At 35.7% G+C, this 15,570-nt stretch overlaps 1 protein-coding gene across 1 annotated transcript in view; it reads right to left on the bottom strand.

Moving 5' to 3' along the window:
• Hcn1 (hyperpolarization activated cyclic nucleotide gated potassium channel 1) overlaps window positions 1-15,570 on the bottom strand; it is a 372,019-nt gene that overhangs the window by 49,495 nt on the left and 306,954 nt on the right. The gene's annotated exons all lie outside the window — the stretch shown is intronic.

Raw genomic sequence — 15,570 nt, 5'->3', positions numbered from 1 at the left:
GTCAATTAAGTCTAAAATGTAATAACTTCACATTTCTTTATTATTCTATATATGAAATTAGAACTTAAAAGTGGAATTTAAATCTCCCCCCCTTTTTTTTGACTCATGAAAAATGGGGACCACATACATTAATTGCTACTAGCTGCCAGTCGGTGACATTTAGATGTTATTCGTTAATGTTATTCACATTAGAGAGAGAAAAAAGTTGAACAGAGAAAGGTTACCACAAAAAGGGACTAATCTATCACGGTCCTGGTAGCTCATGTCTATAATCTTAGCTACCTGAGAAAGCGAAATTGGGAGGATCATGGTTCCAGACAAGTCTCGGCAAAAAAGTTTAGGAGGTACCATCTCAACAGAAAAAAGCTGGGCATGGGTAGCGGTGCCTCTCATCCCTACAATGCTAAGAAGTGTAAAATAGGAGAATCATGGTTCAGGAGAGCCTGGGGAAAAAGTGAGACCTTCCTAAAACATACAAAAGTAAAAAACAAAATAAAACCTATGTACAAAATGTAGCAGAGTCCCTACCTAGAAAGTATGAAGCCCTGAGTTTAAACTCCAGTACCACTGAAAGAAAAAGAAAAAAAAAGAAAGATAGGAAGGAAGGAAGGAAGAGAAGAAGGTGGAGAGGAGAGGAGAGGATGGGAAAGGGGAGGGGAAGGGGGGAAAGGGGAGGAGAAGGGGGGGAAGGGAGGGGTGAGGGGAGGGAAAGAAGACAGGAAGGGAGAGAGGAAGGGAGAAGGGAGGAGAAGGAGAGGGGATGGGACAGGGGAGAGGGGAGGAGAAGGGAGGGGAGGGGAGAGGAGAGGAGAAAGAGAATGGTCTAAGATTATAAATTCAACCTGCATCTGTACCAGATCAGAAAATCACTCCTTCCAAACCCTCTTGGGCTTCCATTGGAAGCCATATTACTTTTCCTGGCCTGTCTGTTTGTTTGATTTCTGGGGTCAAACCCTAAATGAAAAGATAGAGATGTTTCAGTTTACTCTATAGATTCTGGCCCAGAATAAGCATATTGTTGTCTCTCTAGACCAAAATAGGGATATGGAAGAACAATTTTCAATCTTGTAAATCAGACATGTGACATAGAGCAGACAATGATATTTCTTCGAAATTTCTTCATCAAAGAACCTTTCATCAGGGAACATCAACATAAAAGGGATGGGCTGAATTTGTGAGCTTGCTTAGGAAGAAACCTGAACCTACTTTTGCTACGAGGTAGGAAGAGGGCAGAATGAAATGGAGGTACTAACAGTGCCTGAGTTCTGATACTGTTGCCATAGGGAAATGTGTTACATGAACTTTGTAATGCCAAGACTGAACAAAGGATTCCTTGATCTTGCATCATACAATTGTTTGACATCATCATGGCATAAGTAAAAAATTCTAGCTGATGGATAAAGAAAAAGTGGTTTATATACACAATGAAATATGGCACAGTTGGGTGAAGGGATAAAAATCCTGTCATTTGTAATGACATGAATAAAACTAGAGATCGTTATGTTAAGTGAAGCAAGCCAGGCATAGAAAGACAAGTCCTGCATGATCTCACTCACATGTGGAATCTAAAATAGTTGATCCATTGAAGTTCACAGTAACATGGTGGCTAGCAAAGGCTGAGTAGGTTGGAAAGAGGGAGATATGGGGAAGATTAATTAGCAGATATTCAGTTACAGTTAGACAGGAGTAAGAAATTCTGTTGTGCTATTGCACAGCTGGATGATTACAGAAAATAATAACATATTGTATATTTAAAAAGCTAAGAGAAGGAATTTTTAGTCTTTTAACCATAAAGAAATGATGTGTCTGAGTCAATATCTGTGTTCACCTTGATGTGAGCATTATACAATATATACATGCATGAAAATACCACATGCCACCTCATAAATATGTATAATTTCTACATTCTTACGCATCAATTAAAGTAAATGTAACTAAAAACAATTTCAGCCAATAAAAAAAGGGCATATTATGATTCCACCCTGGAAATAGTGTGATTTTTTTCAAAAATATCTTGTGAGCAGTGGAGAGTATCTATATCCTTTGATTTGAATTGAATAAAATTTTCACTTCATTATTTTCACCTTTTATCTTAGAAAATAGGATATACTTTTATGAAAAATTAGACAGATATATTTATTTATATATATAACTTTACATGACTACTTTTTTGGCAGCACTGGAGCTTGAACATGAATAACTCCATATGACTGCTTTGAATTTAACAGGTGGGATTGTTTCAAGGAATCCATTCATTTCCTCCCTGTCTTTGGAGTTTTTACTTTCACATGAAATTCTAACAATTATGATAGGAAAAGATGTAATGAGACAGTAATTTCTTGCTCTCTAGAACCCTTCATCCTCTTCTTCAGCTTTTCATAACATGTTCATTTTGAGTTAGTTTAGTAGAGAAAATCATGTGAGTCTAGATGTAAATCAAAACTTTTAAAAGCTCTTTTCTGTCAATCACATTTCCTATGCCATATTTGCTTACACAAAACATAACTAAGTTACTAAACTCTCTCCAAATGTCAAATATGAATGTTAGAGGTCCTTCCTAACTGATATTTCTTTAAAGCACAGTGGTTTTATGAAAGTTGTTATGATTAGTTCTTTTCTTGAATTGTGTAGCCAGAGTGGACATAAATCTGAACTGTCTAAACCCTAGATTGAATGTTGAATACTTCTCAGAAACTTCCTTTTGCTCCTCCCAGTCAACCCCAGAGATTCTAGCCATTTCTGACGTCTATCTCAGTAAAGCAATTTTGCTCTTCAAATTCATGCAAATGAAATTGCATACAGGATAGTCATTATTTTGTGGCTTGCTTCTTTTGCTTGCAACACCAGCTTGATTCACACCATGAGTAGTAAGATGACAGTTCATTCTTTTTTTTCAATTTCAGATTGCAATTATGTTTTTGATTATGTATGGATAATTGATTTATTCATTCTACTTTTCATGACATTTAGGTTGTTTCCAGTTTCAGGCTAATAAAATAAAGCTGTAATGTGCATTCCTGAAATGTGTACCCAGAATTAACACTATTGTCCATCTACATTGAGTTAAGGTCACTTTCTGAGGGAAGCAAAGATGTAGGCTCTTCCTTTCCTTAATAATAAGATACTGATGGCCCCTTTAAACATGTAATTCTTTCCTGGAACATGTTTTTATTACTTGTATAAAATAATGGGCTTGTTATAACATTTTCATACTCTTATTCTCTGTGTTTTGATCATATGCACTCCCAAGCCATGACTCTCTTGCCCCCTTCCCTCCTTGCATTGGCTCCTCTTCCCAATAGTTCTGTTTCTACTCTCGTCAATTTTTTAAAAAAATATAGACTGCACATGTTCCAGAAAACATGATACTTGTCTTTCTGAGTCTGTCTTATTTCACTTAACATGGACTTCACTTAATCTATGTTTCTACACATGGCATAATTTTTCTTTATGGCTGCATTTGGGGATACCCACAAGTATAGAAGGTCCACAGACAAACAAATAAATAAAAAAGGCCAAGGATGAGAGTATATCAAAGGGACACAGGGACCAACTGAAAGAGCTGATCTTGGTCAGTGCTGAGCCCCTCTGAGCAACAAAATAAATAATGTAGTATTGGATAAAAATCCAAAGTATAAAATAATAACCAAGAGTCCTACAGATATAAATAAATACGTAAGTAAATTAAAAAGTAAGGAAAAGCCCATAACTCTCGTGTTCAATTTCCAAATAATTCATGTAGTTACATCCTGCCTCAGGAGGTGTAGGATTCCTCCCTGTCCACTAATGGTGGATTGAGCATGGTAACGTCCTTCAAAGAAGGAAGGGTGCAAAAGAAGCTTTAGTGTGAAGAAGTGTGATGAGCACCAATCACTTGAAGTCAGATGGTCAATACTAAACTTCTCAGTGAAAAGTAATACTTAGAGTGTATACCCTTCATTGGATGTCATGGGAAGGCGGTTTTATTTCTGTGGTGTTCATCACCAACATTAGTAATCTCTGTTTAACCATGAGAAAAACAGCAGCAAACCCAAACTAAAGGCCATTCTACACAATAGTTGGCCAATGCTCTCCATTCTTTCAAGGTCATCAGAAACAAGGAAATTCTGAAGGAACCATAACAGCCAAGAGAAAACAAAGGATACATGGTGACTAAATGTAATGTGGTTTTCTGGTTATGATCCTGAGACAGGAATTTGACTAAAAGTTAAAGAATTAATAATAATGCATCAATATTGGTCACAAAAATAGTCATGGCCATGTATCATACTAATATAAAGATATTAAAACTAGGGGAGGACAGGTTCAGTGCCTCATGCCTGTAACTCCAGGTACTTATGATTGTAAATCAGGAGAATCATGGTTCAAGGGCAGGTAAGCAAAATGTTAGCAAGGCCCCATCTCAAAAAACAAGCTGGGTTTATTGGCTCATGCTTGTAAGCTCAACTTTGCAGGAGACATAGGTAGGGCTTTCAAGGGCCAAGGCGGCCCCTACCTGAAAAACTAACTGAAACAAAAACTGGTGGGGTTGTGGCTCAAGTGATAGAGTACTTGCTTACAAAGCATGTGGACCTGATTTTTTTTTAAGTAAATAAAGCGAAATAAAATAAAAATAAATAATAAAATAATTCTGTGAGTTATACAAAAACATTATGTATTATCTTTGTAATTTTCTGCATATTTAAATCTATTCTAACATAAAAAGTTAATTAAAGATGTAATCACTACTCTTTACATTTATGAAAAAAAATGTGCTAATTTGTCATAGTATTAGAGCACACTTTATTTACATTGACTCATTTTAAAGTAGGGCCACCCCAAGTGGTCGTTTAGTAAGTATTTGAAAATAGTCATATCATAGTGAGTATGATGATGAATATGAGGCCCCAAATGTGTCTTTTCCTATTACTCTGGAGATTGTAACCCTACTGTAAGAACACATAATTGTATAAACATATTAAGTTTCAACCTGAGGCAAATGCTGCTATCAAATGTATATTTATAAATATAAACACTCATAACTATTTCAAAGCTTAAAATATGTTTCAGTCCATTACAGTCACCAAAACTGAAGGAACACAATAAAGTTGCCATAAAGAAATTTCTCCCTTGAAGAAACTATTTACATCATTTACCCAGAATCAATGACGATTTCACTTTAATGTGTTTTAAGTTGCCAACTAGCAAAAGGATGGATTTCGGATGTTACTGTTTAAAATGGCCTGTTTCACTTTCTTAGACTTGAAAGTCATCTTGTATTAACTCCTATTAAGGAATTAATTAGAGCATCTGAGAAGGGGATTGATAGTTTTGTTAAAATAAATGGCAATAAATATTTGATATAAAGTATCCATGTAGAGATAGCACAAGTTTGAAGTTATATAATATTAAATCCCTAAAAGTGGACTTGTTGCTTTAGTGATGACAATTATTACAAGTGTCACAATCCACAGAGGATATTTTGCATAAAAAGCAACCATTTGATATAAATGTGTTGACTAAATAAATGCCAAAAGTGTGATGTCTGTAATATTCTTTGCATAAGGAGTCTTGGAATAAAAAGTATGAGGCCTACAGATCCATTTATTCCCTTGAGAAAAGCTCAGACAGATTGGTGATTGCAAGAAAGAGTAGCCTGGCCGCCTTGGCACCAGGAGGGTATTTTCTCCTGCTGAGCTTGCCAACTGTGTTCTCAAATTCCTAGCTGGAAACAAAACACTGGGAAGCTGAGGATGTAAGACTGGGCACTTTGGGAAATGATGCAAGCCATTCCCTCTAATATTTCAAGTTAGGAGTAATGTTTGTTATCAAGAAGATTCTAAGTCAAAACCCAAGCTGCTAATGTATTTGTATTAGTTGAGAAGATGTGTCTTAAACATTGCGTGAGATAGAAACTTAATGTTGGATTGTTTTCTGGGACCTGCTGTTCAACCAAACTGAATAGTCTACTCAAGCCTTCTAAGTATTTCACACGCACACCCTCATGTAACTTTTCTCTTACCCAATATCCTCCTCATGATGTTTTCAGTACCTGAAAGACACTAACACTTGAAGGAGTGGCACTAAAACTTTAAATCAACAATTATCTGTAATAAAATGGCATATGGCAAACAATCAAACAAGAAAGGACCTGTATTTGCTCTTATTTTGACATGATGTCAGTCTATTTCAGGTGAAAATCTGTGCTTTTAGCAGTCCTTCTCCTTATTTTGACAAAGCAGAACAGGGTCATTTATGCTCATTTGTTTGTAAGAAGTCTTATTTTTATATTATAAAAGAGATACAGTTAAATGCACACCTTTTGAGTAGACATAAATCTGAAATGAATTTGTTCAAACAGATGCAACTGTACCCTCAGCTTCAGATCTAGAATAGTGCTCAGAAGGCTTCCTTTTGCCTCTCCAGTCAACCCCAGAGGATCTAGACATTCTGTCTTCCATCTCTGTAGAGCAGTTTTGTTTTTCACATTCATACAAATGACATCTCACACAACAGAGTCATTATTTTGTGGCTTGTTCCTTTGGCTCACCATGTCAGCTTGATTCATACATAAGCAGCAAGGTGGCAGATCATTTTCTTATGTTTTTTCAATTTTAGAATGCAATTAAGTTTTGGAACATGTATGGATAATTGATTTATCCCTTCTACTTTCATGACATTTAGATTGTCTCCAGTTTTAAGCTATTAAAATAAAGCTGTAATGAACATTCTTGGTGCACTTCACACATTGGTTTCTTTTGAGTATCTGCCATAACTGGAATTTCTGGTTATTAAACTAAGTATATATTTAACTTTAGAAGATGCTGCCAAACTTTTTTTTTAATTATTGCATTATTTTTCTGTCATTTCAGCAACTTGTGAAGCTTTAGTTGGTCTATATCTTTGCAAAATTTGATTTTTTTGTCACTCTTTTAAACATTAGGCATTTCTGAGTATGTAGAAATATCTTATTGGGTTTTTAAAATTATGTTTCTCCTGCAGTTTTAATTTGCATTTGCCCATGTGTGATGTTGTTATGCATTTTTTTTTTTTAGCCTTTTGGTCAAATGAAAATCCTACTTTGTGTAGTGCCCAAAGAGTTTTCCCTTTCTTTCTTTCTAATTTGGGAGTCTATTTTACTTTTAGGATTTTATTTTATTCATTGAGGGAGTATGTATTGTAAGTATCTTCTCTTCATCTATGGCTTGCCTCTTCATAGTGTAATTGTTTTGTTGGTAATTTGTTTCTAGTTTGCTAAACTTTATAACAGCTAGAGAATAAAATGTGATAGGTACAGATTGCTTTGAGAAGCATCATTTTCTAAAACATTTTAGGCATATGATTTTTTAAACCATAAATCTGACTTTGGAATCATACATACTTTGAGATCCCAGGAAAGTTTAAGCAATACCTTATTTGGTTATTATAAAAAATAGCAATGTTTTAAGGTTTCTCTTAACACTATAATTCTAAATCGATAACTTAAGTACTAGTGTGTTAAACTCAATTTTTTGCTCCATTCTAAAACATTATTATTATTGTAAGCTATATATTTCTAAAAAATTTTAAACATGGTAGCTATAAATATACTTACCACGTTTACACAAATGAATCATAGAGTAATTGTAAAGAAATGGAGCTACTGCTAACGTTGCTAGATTCCTACACTCCAACACATCCCATATTTTTAGACTATTATGAACACATAAGACCTTCATTCTAAGAATGTAGATAAACAGTCAAAGGCCTTCTGATCCAGACACTTCTAAATTATTTTTAGAAATGTATACATGCATATGGCCCAAACTATATCAGGTGACACTTCATATCCAGAACATTGTATTCAAGAGTGCTGCTAAGGTCTTCTTTTTTTTCTTTCCAATTTAGTAGCCTTAACTAGTTACAATCAAAAGAGGGTCTCTTATAAGAAGGAAATAGTTTCCTTTTGAGACTGAATGTACAAAGATAGCCAACGTTTATTGAGTTCTTACTGAGCTCCAGCTGTTGCTCTTTGGGTTTTACAAATACTAGTTATTTGTCCTTACCATAATCCTCTGCTTTAGGTATTACTGCTGCCCCATTTTAAAAATGTTAAGTAAACTCCACTGGCCATAGACTTGCAAACAAAAAGAACTATAGTTTGTTCCTGATTCCCTGACCTGGGAATTCTGGGGAGCCACTTCACAGTTAATGTTTGGAACCACCTCAAACCCTCAAGGGTTAGATCTTAACTGTAAAGTGATTCTTTTTAATTTAAAAGTGTTGAGAAATGGTGACTGGGACACAGATGCAGATAGTGTGAACTCCGTGAATCAGGGAATTTGATGAGACACCAGAAACACACTTGGCTGAGGAAAAACACCAAGGAGAGCTGAAACTCTGAACCCCCAGCCATGGAAGGTTTTTTCATGCCACGATACACTGAAGGAACAGGCGGGCCTCTACCCCCATGCTGCAGCCACCAACCTGCCATGATGGCCGGCCGGCCCATTAGCCCACAAGACCCACTGTTTGATTGTCTACCATCTCTCCATGTTGACTTTTTGGTTCTCCATTTTTTTCTTTCTGTTTCTTTTTCTTTCTTCTCTTTCTTTTTTTGGTTTTGTTAGTTTTACTATTGTAAGTTAGCTAATACTAAATTACATATACACCAGGGACAGAAACAGTGCCAAGTGAAATGATGGGAAGACAAAAAAGAGATGGAAACCATTCTCCCCCCACCAAAAAAAATAAATTAGTACAGGATTCTTAGAGAAATGAAGAAAATGGATACGCAGATTCAGACTCCAAAAAAACAAAGCTAAACTACATCAAGGAACTTAATGAAGCCCATAAGAACACCCTGAAAGAAGAAATCCTAGAAAAATCAAATGGAATTTCATAAAGATGTTACTAGACATGGTCAACTAAAACATGCAGAAGGCACTCAAGAAATTCCAAGACAACAAAAATAAAGAATATGAGAATGAGAAAATAAAAATCAAATGAATGAACTCATAGGAGCCCTAAATAAAGACCAAAGTGAAACAGAGAACACCATAAATAGAGAGATATATGAATTAGGGAAAAAATTGACAAAAAGAGGAAGTGACCAATGATATGGAAAACCTCAGAAAAAAGAACGAAATAGAAATATAAAACAAAAAGGAAGGCAACTCCAGCAGACTAGAACAAGCAGAAGACAGAATCTCACAACTTGAAGATGAAAAGGAAATTAAAGGAAAAACTGAAGAACTATGACTCAAACAACTCAAAACCTGTGAAAGGAATATGCAGTAACTCACTGACTCCATCAGAAGACCAAACTTGAGAATCATGGGTATTAAAGAAGGAGAAGAAGTGCAAGAAAAAGGAATTCACAACAATATAATAAGAGAAAATTTTCCAAATCTAGAGAAAATTATGCCCATTCAGGTACAGGAAGCCTCCAGGACACCCCAAACAGACTTGACCAAAATAGAACTACCCCATGACATATTAGCATTAAAACAACAAGCAGAGAGAATAGAGAAAGAATATTGAAGACTGTAAGAGAGGAAAAACAAATAACATACAAAGGTAAACCCATCAAAATCACAGCAGATTTCTCAACGGGAACCTTAAAAGCAAGAAGAGCATGGGGTGAGATCTTCCAGGCACTGAATGAAAATAACTTCAATCTAGGATACTCTACCCAGCAAAACTATCATTCAAAATAGATGGAGCAATAAAAGTCTTCCATAACAAGCTGAAGCTACAACAATATATGACCACCAAGCCATCACTACAAAAGATTCTTCAAAGAATCCTGCACACAGAAACTGAAAGCATACAAAACCACAAGAGGACAGGCAGTACCAAACTACAGAAGAAAAGGCAAAGAATCAGAGAGTAACATTGATTTAGCTGCACACAATCAAACCCTTAAACAACAAAGACAACCAAATGACAGGAATCACCACTAGCAATACTAACACTGAATGTTAACGGACTAAATTCTTCCATCAAAAGACACCATCTGACAAACTGGATTAAAAAGGAAGATCCAACAATCTGCTGCCTACAGGAGACCTACCTCATTGACAGAAATAAGCACTGGCTGAGGGTGAAAGGCTGGAAGAAGATTTACCAAACCAATGGCCACCGAAAACAGGCAGGAGTAGCAATACTTATCTCGGACAAAATAGACTTCAAACTTACATTGATCAAATGAGATAAAGAAGGACATTCCATACCAATAAAAGGGGAAATACACCAAAAGGAAATAACAATTATCAACCTATATGCACCCAATGTCAATGCACCCAATTTTATCAAACATATCCTGAAGGACCTAAAAACATAAATAGACCCCAACAAAGTGGTAGTGGGAGACTTTAATAACCTCCTATCACCAATAGATAGGTCATCCAAACAAAACATCAATAAAGAAATTCTAGAACTAAATCACACCATAGATCAAATGGACCCAGCTGATGTCTGCAGAGTATTTCATCCAACTGGTGCTCAATATGCATCTTCTCAACAGCTCATGGAACCATCTCCAAAATTAATTATATCTTAGGGCACAAAGCAAGCCTCAGCAAATATAAGAAAATAGAAATAATCCCATGCATTCTATCTGATCACAATGCATTAAAACTAGAAATCAACAATAAAAGCAACAGTAAAAACATGGAAACAATTGGAAGCTGAACAACACAGTGCTCAATGATCAATGGGTCATTGATGAAATAAAAGAGGAAATTAAAAGGTTCTTGGAAGTGAATGAAAATGAAAACACAACCTACCAGAACCTATGGAACACAGCAAAGGCAATCCTAAGAGGAAGGTTTATAGCCATGAGTGCATATATTAAAATATCAGAAAGATCTCAATTCAATGACCTAATGCAACATTTCAAACTCCTAGAAAAACAAGAACTAGAAAATCCCAAAACAAGCAGAAAGAGAGAAATATTAAAAATAAGGGCTGAAATCAATGAAATAGAAACAACAACAACAAAAAAACCATACAAAGAATCAATGAACAAAAAGCTGGTGTTTGAAAAAATAAGTAAGATTGACAGCCCCCTGGCAAACCTGACTAAAATGAGGAGAGAAAAAACCCAAATCAGTAAAATCAGAAATGAAAAAGGGGTGATAACAACAAACACCATGGAAATCCAGGAAATCCTCAGAGACTACTTTGAGAATCTATACTCAAATAAATTTGAAAATCTTGAAGAAATGGACAGATTTCTAGATACTTACGACCATCCAAAATAAACGAAGATATTAATCACCTAAATAGATCTATAACACAAAATGAAATTGAAGCCACAATAAAGTCTCCCAAAAAATGAAAGTCTAGGACCTGATGGATTCTAATTTAAATTATATCAAATCTTTAAGGAAGAACTAATACCAACTCTCTTTAAACATATGATGGAGAATAGATAGTCTCTTCAGAAAATGTTGCTGGGAAAAGTGGTTATCTATCTGCAAGAAGCTGAAACTAGATCCATGTTTATCACCCTGTAGTATTATCAACTCAAAATGGATCAAGGACCTTAATATCAGACCCAAAACTCTAAAGTTAGTACAGGAAGGAGCAGGAAACACTCTGGAAGTAATAAGTATAGGAAAGGACTCCCTCAATAGAACCCCAGCAGCTCAGCAACTAAGAGAAAGAATGGACAAATGGGACGTGATAAAACTAAAAAGCTTCTGCACAACAAAAGAAATGGTCTCTAAACTGTAGAGACCACCCACAGAGTGGGAGAAAATATTTGCCAGCTATACATCAGACAAAGGACTGATAACCAGGATATACAGGGAACGTAAGAAACTAAACTCTTCTGAAATCAATGAGCCAATAAAGAAATGGGCAACTTAAGTAAACAGAGCTTTCTCAAAAGAAGAAATTCAAATGGCCAAAAAAACACATGAAAAACTATTCACCATCTCTTGCCATAAAGGAAATGCCAATCAAAACCACACTAAGATTCCACCTCACCCCTGTTAGAATAGACATCTTCAAAAACACACCAACAACATGCTTTGGCGAGGATGTGGGGAAAAAAGAACCCTAATCCACTGCTGGTGGAAATACATAGTGGTGAAACCACTATGGAAAAAAATTTGGAGGCTTCTTAAAAATCTAAACATAAGATCTTGCATATGATCCAGCAATCCCACTCCTGGGGATATACCCAAAGATTGCATCACAGGTTACTCCAAAGACACCTGCACACCCATGTCTACTGCAGCACTATTCACAAGAGCCAAGTTATTGAAACAATCAAAATGCCCCACTACTGATGAATGGATCAAGAAAATGTGGTATTTATATACAATGGAATTTTACTCAGCCATGAAGAATAATGAAGTCTTATCATTCACAAATAAATGGATGGAACTGGAGAACACCATTCTGAGCAAGGTTAGCCAGCCTCAGAAGACCAAAAATTGTATGTTCTCTCTCATATGCAGACTTAGATCTAGGGCAAATATAGCAATGTTGTTGGACTTGGGTCACATGACAAAGGGAGAGCACATATGGTAGGTATGGGGATAGGTACAAAACCCAAAACAGAAGTGTTTGATGTCCCCACTCCAGAGGAACTAAAACAGTAATCTTAAAGTGACAGAGGTCAACACAAGAAGGGGATCAGGAACCAGTGTAAAGATCAGTTAGAGATGAATCAACTTGGGTTTTAATACATTTGTACATGAAAGCAATGCTAGGAATCTTTCTGTATAGCTATCCTTAACTTAACTAGAAAAAACACTTTGTCTTTCTTATGCTTATGTCTTCTCTTCAACAATGTTAGTGGTAAGGGCAGAACAGGTTCTTCCTGGAAGTGAGGAGGGGGTTGGGGGCAGAGGGTGAGGGCAGGGGGTGGGGGAAAGAAATGACCCAAACAATGTATGCACATGTGAATAAATGAATAAAAATAAATAAATAAAATAAAAGTGTGACATGCATGCATGCACACACACAAGGTTAGCATGAGAACAGTGCCAGGTCCCTATCACAGAACAATGATGTTGGAATATATAGAAGTGGGAGCTTAAATGCTCCCTAAGTGATTTTAAAATGCTGCCAGTGCTGAAAGTCCTTTAGCTATTATTCTTATGCACTTAAATTATATTGGCCTATATGCTTCCATTCAGTCTAGACAGACAACAATAGTAATATTAAAAGTTCTCATTTGACACAAGTAATTACTTGGATTTTTGCCTCCTAGAAAATGAAAACAAAAATAATGTATCTTTTTGGTTTCTCTTTGTAGTGAGCAGTGTTACTATGTTTTTGATTATGTTAACAAATAAAGTGATAGAGGGTTAGTCCTCTTTTACTCAAAAAAAAAAGTGTGAGACTCTTTCATGGACATTTGATGACAGCAAGGTATCAAACTAATGGGCACACGTTGGGCACTTTTTATCTCTCCAAGTGCAATGGTTTGTAACAATCTGTATGCAAGTGTCTTCATAAATGGTATGCATATTCTGGTTTGCTACAGTTTTTAAATACCATCCATCTTTGATAACTTGCTGCTTCCTATGATTAGGCTATCTGAGTGTCTTCTTAAGGCAATAGCATTTGAGATCTTTGGAAATGCAGTAAGGAACTGTAAGAAAAGATTGGGAAACTATTTTTGTTGTTGTCTGTAGCAGGGAATCACATCTGGTACCATAGAGGCTGGTGTGGACAAACCAAGAATCTTCCTCATGGCTTGTCAGTGTCTCCCTTTTAAAGAAATTTTCTGGCCTTTTGTTTCTTCACTGGTAGTTATGTCTCCTTTTCTCTGTGTAGCCCCTAAAGGAATGTTGTATTTTAATTTGAGAACAAATGAAGGATGCAGAAGGAAAGGGGAAGGTAATATGATTTATTAAGTGTCCTTTTTGAGCTACACGTTTCATGTATTGCACCTCACTTCTTTCTAGAAGCAAACAACCTAAGAACAAACTTGAATTTGCTTTTACTTTCCCACATATACAGAAGGAAACAGAAGGGTTTAGAGAAAGGAAATACATTGCCAAGTTCACAGAGCTGGAATATGTCAGGAAAAATGAGCCTTGTTCATTCAGCCCAGTCGTGGAGACTTTCTTATGTGAGATTCATAGATCTTCTTGGAGAATAGCCGCTTTAATAATAATTAGTCAAAATATTTTTGAAAGCTAAGAAAAATATTTCTTTTATGTATAACATAAACTTAAGTGTATCTGAAATTATCAGTATGAACCCAGGGCTTTGGAAGAGATACACTCCCAGCCATTTTTTTGTTTTGTTTTGTTTTTGCAACAAGGTCTCACATTTGTGGCTGTTGTCCTTGAATTTGTAATCCTTCTGTTTCTACCCCCTGAGTAGCTGGGATTACAGGCATGTAACACCATGCTTAGCTATCAGCATTCATTTATATGTCAGATTAATAAGCAGAAAACTGGTGTAAGAGGTCTATATGAGCGCAAGTAAGAGATCCAGAGGCTTAACTAAATGATTCAGAATGATTTTGGTGAACAAGCATCCAGATCAATATGAATTTATTTCCTCTAATTATTCCATGACATAGTCACAAATGATGGAAAGGAAAATACAGTATCAGTGGATGGACATCCACAAAATTTAATAATAAAAAATGCATTGTAACCCTGCTGAATTTGTATGAAAATTTGTGCAGATGGTATAGGTGTCTTACAGGAACACAGGACAATATGCACTTGATTGACAAAGGAACAATTACAAAGAAGAGGGTCTTAATGGAGCATAAAGACCATGGCGATGATCATTAATGTTTACTGAATGCTTTTTTTCTCATTTAATTATAATAACAACCCAATGATACATTAACAGTCTTAGAGATGAGCCTTATACATCTCAAAGAGGTTGCCATTTAACAAAAATCATAAAATCGTAGGAAATGAAGCCAGTATTTAGAAGGATATATTATGCTAGTTACTGGCCAAATGGAGTTACTGAGAACTTGAAATGTGGCACTGAGGGAGACAGGCACCAATAATGGGGAGACAAAGAACTCCAATGACCTGTCAAAGATGACATTGTCCTCCCTGTTGTTCTTTAGAGGAGGACAGAATACCTGTGGACTTATTTGTGGAACTTTTCTAAAGTACCATTTACCTGATTCCAATCCAGATTCAGAGGATCTGAATCAAACCTTTAAGGGATATGACTCAAAGTCTCTGCTTATGCCATCAAGTGAGGAAACTATGCTTCCCAAAATAAGCAAGTATCTGGAAGTGTAAATCTAGTTGAGGGAGGAAGTTATATATGTATATATTCAGTGTCAATAAAGAAAATAAATAGTTTCAGCCAAAATCAATTAATAAATTACAAGACTCATAATAAAGCTTCTGTACTGATATAATTAATTTGGAAAGTGAATTCTAAATTCCATGTACTTTCTATTCAAAGAAAATAAGGACCCACCCAGGGTAGGAGATATTTTGAAGGAAAAATTTTTTCCCCTTAGCATTCCCAACTGGTTTGCATTGATCTGGTGGTTTATCTTCGAAATTGCAAGAAATTTGACTGTATGTACAAGAAGATTAGCCCACACAAATAGATGCTATTACTTTAAAAATGCTCTGAATAGTTATCCAAATGTTG

The sequence above is a fragment of the Castor canadensis genome, chromosome 6 (assembly GCF_047511655.1).
Source record: "Castor canadensis chromosome 6, mCasCan1.hap1v2, whole genome shotgun sequence".
NCBI classification, from domain to species: Eukaryota; Metazoa; Chordata; class Mammalia; order Rodentia; family Castoridae; genus Castor; species Castor canadensis.
This window is presented reverse-complemented; position numbering and strand designations above follow the sequence as displayed.